This window comes from Phascolarctos cinereus, unplaced genomic scaffold (assembly GCF_003287225.1).
Source record: "Phascolarctos cinereus isolate Bilbo 61053 unplaced genomic scaffold, phaCin_HiC Scaffold_9;HRSCAF=440, whole genome shotgun sequence".
NCBI classification, from domain to species: domain Eukaryota; kingdom Metazoa; phylum Chordata; class Mammalia; order Diprotodontia; family Phascolarctidae; genus Phascolarctos; species Phascolarctos cinereus.
Window position 1 is genome coordinate 256660755 of NW_027556402.1, and position 12475 is coordinate 256673229.

A 12475-nucleotide genomic window follows, 5' to 3' on the forward strand; every position below is an offset into this window, starting at 1 on the left:
CTCCACACCACCCCCCCCTCTCCACATACCATTCCTAGCTTGAATCTGAGAAATCCTGGCCCCTCCCAATCCCTAACTTTCAGATCCTGGTGCCTCCATCTAAGCCTATAGCCAAGGGGCCTCTGTCTCCCCTGCACTCAGCCTTCCCAGTTGGAACTGAGAGACCTTGTCCTCTTCCCCCTCTCCAAACCTCTCTGAAACAGGAATCAAAGGACCCCAAATCCCTGCATCTGGAGAGGAGAGAGCCTGGCCCCTCCATTCCAAGTTTCAGTTGTAGGCTCCTAGGTTCCCAGATCCAGAGCTGAAAGGGACTTCAGAGGCTGTGGAGCTTGGAGCTGAGACATTCCAGTCCTCTCCAAATACCCCCAGCCTGGAGCTACAGTCGTAATTCCCAACATTCTTGAGCCTGGAGATAAGAGATCCTGATTCTTCTCTCCCAAATCCCCCTAGCCTTGAGTAGATCAACCCTATGCCCTCCAGTGCTCCCAGGCTGCAGCTGAAGGGCCCAGGCCAATCCTATCCCATAGGCATTTAAGAAGCTCCTGCCTGGGCAAGGTACCGCACCTGGCGCTGAGGGCGCAGGGACAAGAAATTTGAACAGGCCCTCTCTTGAGCCTCCTCACTCCATCCCAAGCTTTATACTGAAAGTCCAAGCATCTCTTGACTCTCTGCAGCCCGGGACTAAGCCCTCGATCCCCACCATTTCCCAAACTCAAGCCAAGAGACCCTGGTCCTACGGTTCCCTGAGACTGGAAGTCCAGGACCTCCATTATTCCCCTCCCTTCTTTCCATCCATGGAGCTGAGAGATTCTGGTCCCTCCCCTTGGCCCAGCTTTAGCTAAGGTGCTTGAGCCACCCCTTTCCCCACTCAGGAGCTAAGTGCCTAGTCTGGATTCCTCCCAGTCCCAAGCTTAGACAAAACTTGTTTCCCTGGCTCTGAGAAATCCTGTTCTCTGATATTACCTCAGAGGAGTCAACCATCAGTTCTACAAATGGGATTCTAGGATGGATGATTGATAGACAGACAGACAGACAGGCGGGCAGGCAGGCAGATGATTGGTAGATAGCTGTATAGATAGGAAAATAAATAGATGATATAATTAGATGGGGCGGCTAGGTAGCACCACAGTGGATAGAGTGCTGGGCCTGGAGTCAGTGAGTTCAAATGTGGCCTCAGACACTTACTAGCTGTGTGACCCTGGGCAAGTCACTTCACCCTGTTTGGCCCAGTTTCCTTGTCTGTAAAATGAGCTGGAAAAGGAAATGGCAAACCGCTCCAGTATCTCTGCCAAGAAAACCCCCAGTGGGGTCCTTGAGAGTCAGATAGGACTGCATATCAACCACAAGATAGGGAGATAGATCTTTCCCCCAGTCTGCTGAAATCAATCCCTTGCCAGAAGCTCAGATGCCCTGAGGGTCGACTTCTACCTCTCCTCCCTCCCTTGAGCACATCCAGCCCTTTCTCCTTCCCTCCAACTTACCCCTGCTTTTGCCAGCTGAAATCTTGAGGCTCCAATGGTTTCATGGATGGTTGTGTTAGTTTCAATTGTTTGCATGTCTGAACGTTTGCTTTTGACAATAGTTAATAAGTTTAGCATTTAAAACATTTAAGTCCTGAAGGTCATTCAAGGCCAGGCTCAAGTATCACCTCATAGGATAACAGATTTAGAGCTGGAAGTGATCTCAGAGGCCGTCTAGAGCACCCCCTCCCATTTTCCCCTCCTGGATCACTGCCTGGTCATGGCAGAGGAGCTTGTTATCTCAATGAAATGATGAGCCGAGCCATGTAGCATTGCCCTAGATGGACGGGTCATAGTGGAAGCAGCTGGGCCAAAGCCAAAGGGAAGCTCAGCTCTGGATGCATCTGGTGAAGAAAGTAAAGTCCGAAGCATAGGAACCTGAAAGGTAAGATCTATGAACCAAGGTAAGCTAGATGTGGTCAAACAGGAGATGGAAAGATTAAACATCAACACCTTGGGTTTCAGTGAACATAAGTGGACAGGAATGGGTGAATTTAACTTGAGTAATCACTAAATATACTACTATGGGGGCAAGAGTCCCTTAGAAGAAATGGAGTAGCCCTTGTGGTCAATAAAAGGGAGAGGAAAGCAATACTGGAGTAAAATCTCAAAAATGACTGAACACTCTCTGTTTGAATCCAAGGCAAACTATTTACCATCACAGTAATACAAGTCTATGCTCCAACCACTGATGCCAAAGAGGCCAAAGTTGATCACCTCTACGAAGATCTACAACATCTTCTAGAAATAGCAGTAAAAAAAGGATGTCACATTCATCACAGGGGATAGGAAATCAAAAGATAATTGGAATAGCACACAAGCGTGGCCCTGGAGTACCAAATGAAGCAGGGCAGAGGCTAGTAGAGTTTTGTCAAGACAACTCGTTGGTCAGAGCAAACACTCCTTTTCAACAACCCAAAAAGCCACTCTACACATGGACATCACCAGATGGTCAATATAGAAATCAGATTGATTATGTGCTTTACAGCCAAAGGTGGAGAAGCTCGATACAGTTAGTTAAAACAAGGCTTGGAGCTGACTGTGGCTCAGCCCATGAGCTTCTTACCACAAAATTCAGACTTAAATTGAAAGTAGGGAAAACTATTATTCCATATAGGTGTGACCTAAATACCATCCCTTATGGATATGAAATGGAGGTGATAAATAGTTTTAAGGAATAGATAGAGTGCCTGAAGAACTGTGGACAGAGGCTGACAATATTGTATAGGAAGCAGCAACAAGAACACATTCCAAAGAAAAAGAAGAGCAAGAAAGCAAAATGGCTGTCTGATAAGGTCTTACAAAGAGCTGAGGAAAGAAGGAAAGGGAAAGGGAAAGGAGAAAGGGAAAGATATCCCCATCTGAATGCAGAATTCCAGAAAATAGCAAGTTGAGATACGGTTTTCTTAAATGATCAATGTAAAGAAATAGAGGAAAACCATAGAATGGGAAAGACAAGAGATCTCTTCAAGAAAATTAGAAATATCAAGGGAATGTTTCATGCAAACATAGGCATGATAAAAGACAAAAATGGTAGGGACTTAACAAAAACTGAAGAGTTTAAGAAGAGGTGGCAAGAACATACAAAAGAATTATACAAGAAAAATTTACCATCACTGTTAACCACAATGGTATGGTTACTGATCTAGAGCCAGATATCCTGAAGAAAGAAGTCAAATGGACCTTAGGAGGCATTGCTACTAATAGTGCTAGTGGAGGTGAGGGAATTCCATTTGAGCTACTTAAAATCCTAAGGAAAAAAAAATGATGCTGTTAAATTGTTGCACTCAATATACACCCAACATGGAAAACTCAGCGGTGGATTGGAAAAGATCAGTTTATCCCAATCCTAAAGAAGAGCAATTGCAAAGAATACTCAAATTACCAGTTTTGATCATTTTACATGTCAGCAAGGTTATGCTTCAGATTCAGCAATATGAGAACCAAGAACCACCAGAAGAGCAGGCTGGTTTTTGAAGAGGCAGAGGAACTGGAGACCAAATTGCCAACATTGACAGGATTATGGAGAAAGCAAGAGAGTTCCTGAAAACATCTATTTCTTCTTCATTGACTGCGCTAAAGTCTTTGACTGTGTGGATCACAACAGAATGTGGCAAGTCCTCCAAGAGGTGGGAGTCCCTGATCATCTTACTTACCTCCTGAGGAACCTGTATATGGGCCAAGAAGCAACAGTTAGAATCGAACATGGAATGACTGATTGGTTTAAGATTGAAAAGGAGTGTGACAAGGCTGGGTATTGTCACTTTATTTATTTAACTTGTATGCAGAGAGCATCAAGAAAATGCCAGGCTGGAAGAATCAAAAAGCCAGATTTAAGGTTGTCAGGGGAAATATCAACAATCTCATCTATGTAGATGATACCACTGTGATGACAGAAAGTGAAGGAGAATTAAGAAAAAACAAAGAAAGAAATTAATGCAGGCTATTCACTGGAAGGTCAAATACTGAAGCTGAAGATTAAATACTTTAAATCTTTTTTTACTTTCCCCCCACTTAATAGTATTTTATTTTTTCCAATTACATATAAAGATAGTTTTCAACATTCACTTTTATAAGATTTTGAGTTCCAATTTTTTTTTTGCTTTTGGTTTTTCTTGCTTTTCGGTGAGGCAATCAGGGTTAAGTGATTTGCCCAGAGTCACACAGTTAGTAAGTGTCAAGTGTATGAGGCCAGATTTGAACTCAGGTCCTCCTGACTCTGAGGCCTGAGCTCTATCTACTGTACCATCTACCTGCCCCGAGTTCCAAATTTTTCTCCCTCCCTTCACCCCTCCCTAAGATGGCAAGCAATCTGATATAGGCTATACATGTACAATCATATTAACATATTACTGCATTAGTCATGTTTTGAAAGAAGAATCAGAACAAAAGGGAAAGACCACAAGAAAGAAAAAAAAAAGAGAGAAAATAGGAAGCTTTGTTCTACATTCAGACTCTTTCTCTGGATGTGGACAGCATTTTCCATCATGAGTCTTTTGGAATTGTCTTAGATCATTGTATTGCAGAAAAGAGCTAAGTCTATCAAAGTCGATCATCTCACAACATGTCTGTTACTGTGTACAATGTTCTCCTAAGTTTGCTCACTTCACTCAGCATCAGTCCATACAAATCTTTCCAGCTTTTTCTGAAGTCAGCCTGTTCATCATTTCTTATAGCACAATAGTATTCCATCACATTCATATACCACGCCTTGTTTAGCCATTCCCCAGTTGATGGGCATCCTCTCAATTTTCAATTCTTTGCCACCACAAAAAGAGCTGCTATGAATATTTTGGTACACGTGGGTCCTTTTCCCATTGTTATGATCAGTCTCTGGGATGCAGCCCCAAAAGTGCTATCGCTGGGTCAAAGGGTATGCACATTTTTATAGCCCTTTGGGCATAGTTCCAAAGTGCTCTCCAAAATGGCTGGATCATTTCACAACTCCACCAACAATGCATTGGTGTTCCAATTGTCCCACATCTTCTCCAACAGTTATCATTTTCCTGTTTTGTCATGTTGGCCAATCTGATAGATGTGATGCGGTACCTCAGATTTGTTTTGATTTGCATTTCTCTAATCAATAGTGATTTAGAGCATTTTTTCATATGACTATAGAGGGCTGTAATTGCTTCACCTGAGAACTGCCTGTTCATATCCTTTGACCATTTATCAATTGGGGAATGACTTGTATTCTTACAAATTTGACTTAATTCTCTATATATTTTAGAAATGAGGCCCTTATCAGAGAGAATGGTTGTAAAAATTCTTTCCCAGTTTTCTACTTCCTTCCTAATCTTGGTTGCATTGGCTTTGTTTGTGCAAAAACTTTTCAATTTAATGTAATCAAAATTATCCATTTTGTATTTCGTAATGTTCTCTATCTCCTGTTTGGACATAAATTCTTCTGTTCTCTACAAATATGACAGGTATACTATTCCTTGCTTTCCTAGTTTGCTTATAGCATCAGCCTTTATATCTAACCCCTGAACCCATTTTGAGTTTATTTTGGTATATGGTGTGAGATGTTGGTCTATGCCTAGTTTCTGCCATACTCTTTTCCAGTTTTCCCAGCAGATTTTGTCAAATAGTGAGTTCTTTTCCCGAAAGCTGGGGTCTTTGGGTTTATCAAACAATAGATTACTATACTCATTGACTACTGTGTCTCGCATACCTAACCTATTCCACTGATCCACCATTCTATTTCTTAGCCAGTACCAAGTAGTTTTGATGGTTGCTGCTTTATAACACAATTTAACATTTGGAGCAGCCAGGCCACTTTCCCATGCATTTCTTTTCATTAGTTCCCTTTGTATTCGGGACCTTTTGTTCTTCCAAATGGACCTTGTTATTATTTTTTCTAGCTCTGTAAAATAATATTTTGGTAGTTTGATTGGTATGACACTGAATAACTAAATTAGCTTAGGTAGAATTGTCATTTTTATTATATTAGCTCGGCCTACCCAGGAGCAATTATTTAGATCTGACTTTATTTGTGTGAAAAGTGTTTTGTAATTGTGTCCACATAGTTCCTGGGTTTGTCTCAGTGGGTAGAATCCTAAATAAAGATCATTCATTCTTAACGTTGCCATAGGATATATAAAAGAGGCTCTTTGGCACCCTCTAGTGTTCTAAATTGGTTTTGCAGCAAAGGGAAGGGGACTGGTGAAGGAAGATTCAGCAAGGGTGCTTGGGTGTCCATCTGTCATAGGGTTTAGAACTAGAAGAGGCCATTGAGTCCAATATTTTACATATGGGGAAACTGGGGCCGAGAGAGAGACAGGGACTGTCCCAAAGTCACACAGGTGGGTTGTGACAGGATTCAAATCCAGACCCAGAGCTTTCTCCACAATCCAGCATCTCGGATCTGAAAGTGACCTCAAAGGCATCCAGTCCAGCTCTTATCTGGACACATATTCCTCTACAGCCTCTTGACAGGTGGTCATCAGTCCTTTGCTTGAAGCCCTCCAGCAAAGGAGAATTGGGGGTGAGCTAGAAGACAGCTTGGAAGGAATTTTCAAGGTGACTATTTATACTCAGAGATTGACACGTGCTACAGATCAGAGACTGATTTATCATTTTGTGATTATCTAGACTTAAGAAAATGATTGAGAAAATGTTAACAATGCAGATTACACTTACAAGTGTGTCGTGGTCATGTTTTCTTGGGAAGCCAGTTGTTAAACATTTACCAGCCAGTCACTGAGGGGAACCCATCATTTTCTATGACAGTCCTCCCACTCCACTGCAGAATGACTCTGATTGGTAGGAAGCCAGGAGGTGGAAATCTGTTCCTTTGCATCTTCTGCTCACAAATCTAATCCTTCTGTACCTCGGTTTCCTCATTTGTAAAATTAGAGGGTCAGACTCCATGACCTTTTGGGCCCTTGCACCTCTAAATCTACCATTCTATCATGTGCCATGCTGAAGACAGCAATCATGTCTTCTCAGCTTCCTCTTCTCCAGCCCAAATGTCCCTGGTTCCTTCTGCTCTTCATCACACAGGGTGGGGTGGGGGGGGGCCTTAAGCCTTTCGCCAACACAGCTGCCCGCCTCCGGTCACTCTCCGGCTTGTCAGTGTCCTTTCTGAAATGGGCAGGCAGGATACACGGCTTCTGGACCCTGGGCTGTTTCAACAAAGGGTCTACGCTGCCTGGAGTCAGTGCCGGTGAGGAAAGGGAGAGGAGCCTGGGGACAGAGAGCCTGGACACCTGAGCCATCCTAGCTGTGTGACCTTGATAAATGTAAAGTTCTACACCCAGGAGACTCAATAACACAAAGATTTCCTGTACAAACACCCGAAGGGTTTTAGGCAGTGGGCTCACTCTCTTTCTCTGGTGTCTGGGCAGTAGGAGAACTAGGGTTTTGACCTCCCAATACTTTGGAGCAGCCAATAGAGAAGCAGGGCCTGGTGGCCTGCATCGGGAGCTCCCTGGTCCAAAAGGACACTGAAGTCCTGATGCTTGGCCAGGGATCAATAAGGCACCCACAGCATCCGTCTCCCATAGGTGCCTTTGTCCTCCCACCTCTGTAAATGCCCTCCCCCTTTACTTCTTTCTCTTAGAATTCCCAGCTTCCTTTGCTGCTCAGCTCAAGTGAACCTACTACAAAAAGCCTCTTCTGAAGCCTTCAACTGCTCACGTCTCCCTCTGCCCTGAGCTCACCTTGTATTTATTTTGTGCAAGTAAAGGAGGTTAATCAGAGCAGCCTGTGGTCCAATTAAGGAGTTTTCCAAAGGATCTGATAACAGGATATAAGCAACCTAAGAAAATTGCATTGCATATCACTTGAAGGCAATTGCATGCCCTGGGTGGTATGTAAATAACAGTACACCCTGCTTAGCAGAGTCAAACAGAAAAGGTCAGGTCTGGAGTTAACTCTTCACATATCCTCGAATGTCTTTTAGAAAGTACAATAAGGATGGGGCGGGATTTCTCCCCCCTCCCCTCCATTCATTAGCCATACAGCAGAAGCACAAGGCTGAGTCCGGCTGCAAAGGTGGGGAGAGAAATTGAGAGTCTGGGGTCTGGGGCTTGGGTTTTGTTTTGCAGATCCCAAACTCCTTCTGATCCCATGGTAGGGTCTCCACTTCTTCGTGAAAGGACATAGCAGCACCCTAGGCCAGCTAATAACTGGAAGCAGCGGTCACTCCGGGTCAAGCAGCATTCAGTCCAAGGCAGCGGCACCCCGCAGCGGCCAGGGCAGGAGAGTCGGCGGGGTACTATGAGACCAAGGTCAATGCCAACACCAGGAAGACATCTGCCACGACAGAGCACAAGTTGTCCCTCCTCACAGGGGTCCTGGCCACAGGCGTGTGTGTCCACTCTTCCCGCACGATGCTGGTGTACTCGTGGAGAGCGGGCCCCAGGTTTCTGGGCGTTCTGCTTTACGACTGCTTTGTATGATGTTCCAGTAAATGCTTGCGCTTTGAGCTGGTTGGCTGACAATGCCGATGGGTGCTTTTTGAGACTGTAGACCCATAGGACGTTGGGTGATCGTTTTCTTGGGGGCCACAGCTTGAGAGGGCATATCCCAGTGGAATGTGATCGGGCAGGATGGGATCGTTGTCTCTGTTTTCAAGCTGAGGAGTCTCGGGACAGAGAAGGAAAGGGACTAGCCGATGGTGCCCAGGAGTTAGTGGAAGAGCGCAGACGCCAGCACAGGGATCTTTCCTGGGGGTCCTGGGACTTGCCCTTGAAAGGGAAAAACTTTGGGGAGGAGGTAAGTTGATGCAGCAGAGAAGGTTCAGTGCTGGGAATCAGGAACCCTGGGTTCTATTCTGGACTCTGCCAGTAATTGGTTGTGTGGCCTGAAATTAGCCAATTTCTCTCTGGACTCCACTCCTGTGTCTCCCTCTCTTCTCCCCCGTGGGACAGCAGTTCTCTCACAAGCTCACGCAGACCCTGCAGCCCCTTCTGCCGATTGATCAGTTCCTCCCAGAATGCCCATTTTAAAGAAAGCCAGGCCAGCCGCGACTTCTTTCCTCTCCAGGCTCCAGCCCTAACTTGGCCAACGTTCTCTGCCACGTCCTTGCAAGGGTTCCTTCCCATTCCCCTGCTCTCCTCTCCTACTCTTCAGCCCGCCTTTGTCTATTGTCTGTCCCATTAGAACGTAAGCTCCCTGAGGGCAGAGGCCGCCTTTCTTTTTACTGCTGACTCCAGCACACTGACATTTAAGAGGAAGAGCCAGTGTGAAAACTTGGAGGTAGGGGAGCTTGTAAGGAGGCCAGCAGGGCTGAGTGCCATAGAGGACATGGAGAATCACAGGGAATAAGCCTGGAAACACAGCCCGGGTTGCAGGATAACATCTCTAAAGCTGGAAACCACCTCCTAACTTCATTTTACAGATGGGGAAACTGAGATCCAGGGAGGCAATGACTTGACCAAGGTCACACAGGGAGTAAGTGGCAGAGGCAGGATCTGAACCTGGGTCCTCTGACTCCACATGGTCTTGAAATGTCAAACCCAGGGGTGTAGAGTTGATCTGTGGAAGAAATAATCAGTCTTCTAGTCGTGTTTAGGGTTCACTTCCATTAGAGGAACGTAGATAACTGTTGATATATGTTATTATATATTAATATGTATGGATAACCAATAATATATCATTATATATTAATAACTATTAATATATTAAGTATTAATATTAGACTGAGATAGATATTTATTAATATTTCCAAAAATCACTGGGGAGCTTCTTCACTGGCACAAAGCCCCACGCCCGCTAAGCGCTGACTATCTTTCCACGGGGAGTAGACACGCTCATTTCTGGCTACAGATCTACAAAGAAAGGTCACAGACCAGGACAGAAGGTTTATCTCCAGTCATAAGGAAACAACTCAGAATTCTAATAGTCTTAGTCTAAGATGGGACATAGCAGAGACTGGCTAAGATGGGGGAGGAGGGAGAAGCAGCCCAGTCTGGCTCCTCCCTCAGCTTCTCGAACAAAAGAAGGCAGTGCTCCCTAGAGAGCCAAAATAAAGGAGAAATGACAGGAGTTGAGGGGCAGCTAGGTGGCGCTGCAGCGAGTAGAATGCCTCTCCCGGAGTCAGGAAGACCTGACTGGCCTAAACTCGTACTGGCTGTGTGACCCTGGGCAAGTCACTTAATCCTGTTTGCCTCGGTTTCCTCATCTGTAAAATGAGCTGGAGAAGGAAATGGCAGACCGCCCCAGTATCTCTGCCAAGAAAACCCCAGATGGGGTCACAGACAGTGAGTGAAAAACCGCTCAGTGACATTACAGGGGTTCAGCTTTCTAGCCCAAGATCATCAACTCAGTCTGCGGGCACTTGACCGGGACAAGTGCTCTGGAACAGGGATGTGCTCAGTGTGGGTATGGGTTTGGCTTGACTGCACTTAACGTTACAAGTTTTCCTTTTTTTATCCCCCGAATAGGGAAGAAGGGGAGATGAAAGGGAGAGAGGGTAGATGCTTGTTAACTGAAAGGAGGAGAAAGACTTGAGAACTCTGATCCAGGCAAGGAGCCCTGATTCCGGAGAACTACCCCCCTCCATCCAGAGAGGTGACCAAATCCAGGTGCAGGATGAGATTTACCTTTGTGGATGAGGCAAGTGTCAGGTGTATTTTGCCTGCCTACATCTTTTGCTACAAGAGTTTTTTTCTGTGGCAGCTTAGGTGGTGCAGTGGATAGACCACCAGCCCTGGAGTCAGGAGGACCTGAATTCAAACCCGGTCTCAGACCAAACACTTGACACCTACTAGCTATGTGACCCTGGGCAAGTCATTTAAGCCTTGCAAAAAAAGAAAAAAAAAGCAACTTTTTTGGGAGGGGTTTGCAGGTGGGGAGGAGAAAAATGCTTGCCAACTGAAAAAAAAATTTAAAGAACAAATTTAAAAACACACAATAAGAGATATATTATCTCAAGGACCCCTAAATGAGATGTTTTCTTTTATCATTTCATTCATTCCACATTTAATTTCTTTTTTTCTCAATTACATGTAAACAAAACATTTTTAGCATTAGTTGTTAAAAATTTTGAATTCCAGATTCTCTCCCTCTCTCCCTCCCTCTGTCCCTTCCCCTCTTCTCCCCCACCTCCTTGAGAAGGCAAGCAATTTGATATAGATTATACATGCACAGTCATCCAAAACATTTCCATATTAGCCATGTTGAGAAAGAAAACACAGACATAAAAAAAAAACCAAGAATAATAAAGAAAGCAAAAAAAAATAAGCTTCAGTCTTTATTCAGATTCCATCAGTTCTTTCTCTGGAGATGGAGAGCATTTTTCCCTGAGTCCTTCAGATCTGTCTTGTATCATTGTGTTGCTGAGAAGAGCTAAGTCATTCACTCGATTATTGTACAATATTGTCATTACTGTGGACAATGTTCTGGTTCAGCTCACTTCACGCTGTGTAAGTCTTCTCAGGTTTTTTGGAGAGCATCCTGCTTGTCATTTCTTATAGGACAGGAGTATTTCATCATAATCCTATACTACAACTTGTTCAGCCAATCACCAAATGATGGGCGTCCCCTCAATTTCCAATTCTTTGCCACCACAAAAAGTCTTGCTATAAATATTTTTGTACAGATAGGTCCTTCTCCTTTTCCTGTGATCTCTTTGGGGTACAGACCTAGGAGCGCTATTGCTGGGTCAAAGGATAGGCACAGTTTTACAGCCCTTTGGGCATGGTTCCAAAATGCTCTCCAGAATGGTTGGATCAGTTCACAACTCCACCAACAATGCATTAGTGTTCCAATTTTCCCACATCTTCTCCAACGTTTACCATTTTCCTGTTTTGTCATATTAGCCAATCTGATAGTGTGATGTGGTACCTCAGAGCTGTTTTAATTTGCATTTCTCTAATCCATAGTGATTTAGAGCATTTTTTCATGTGACTGTAGATAGCTTTCATTTCTTTGTCTAAAAACTGCCTGTTCATTTCCTTTGATTATTTATCCCTGAATAAGAGCTACATAATTTCTAAGCAAATAGTTTTAGCTTTCTTATTCTTATATTCTTAGAACATAGAGCATTTGCTTCATTTGATCACTATTTCTACTTTGCTGTTGGCTAATAATAATAATGTGATGCAATGGATAAAGTGCTGGGCTTGAAATCAGAAAGACCTGAGTTCGAATGTGACCTCAGACCGGAGCTGTGTGACCCTGGGCAAGTCACTTAGCTGCTGTCTGGCTCAGCTGCTTATCTGTGACATGAGGGTAATAACAACACCTGCCTCCCAGAGCTGTTGTGAGGATCGAATGAGGTCACATTTATAAAGTGCTTAGCACAGTGCCTGGCACATAGGAGGCACCATCTTTGCAAAGCCTTTTACATAGGTTTAGCTCATTTGAGCCTCACAACAACCCTGGGAGGTAGGCATTATTATTATTTCCACTTTACAGGTGGGGAAACTGAGGCTGAGAAGGGTTAAGTGACTTGCCCAGGGTCACAGAGCAGGACCCAAATCCAGTGGTTCCCTGTTACTTCCAAT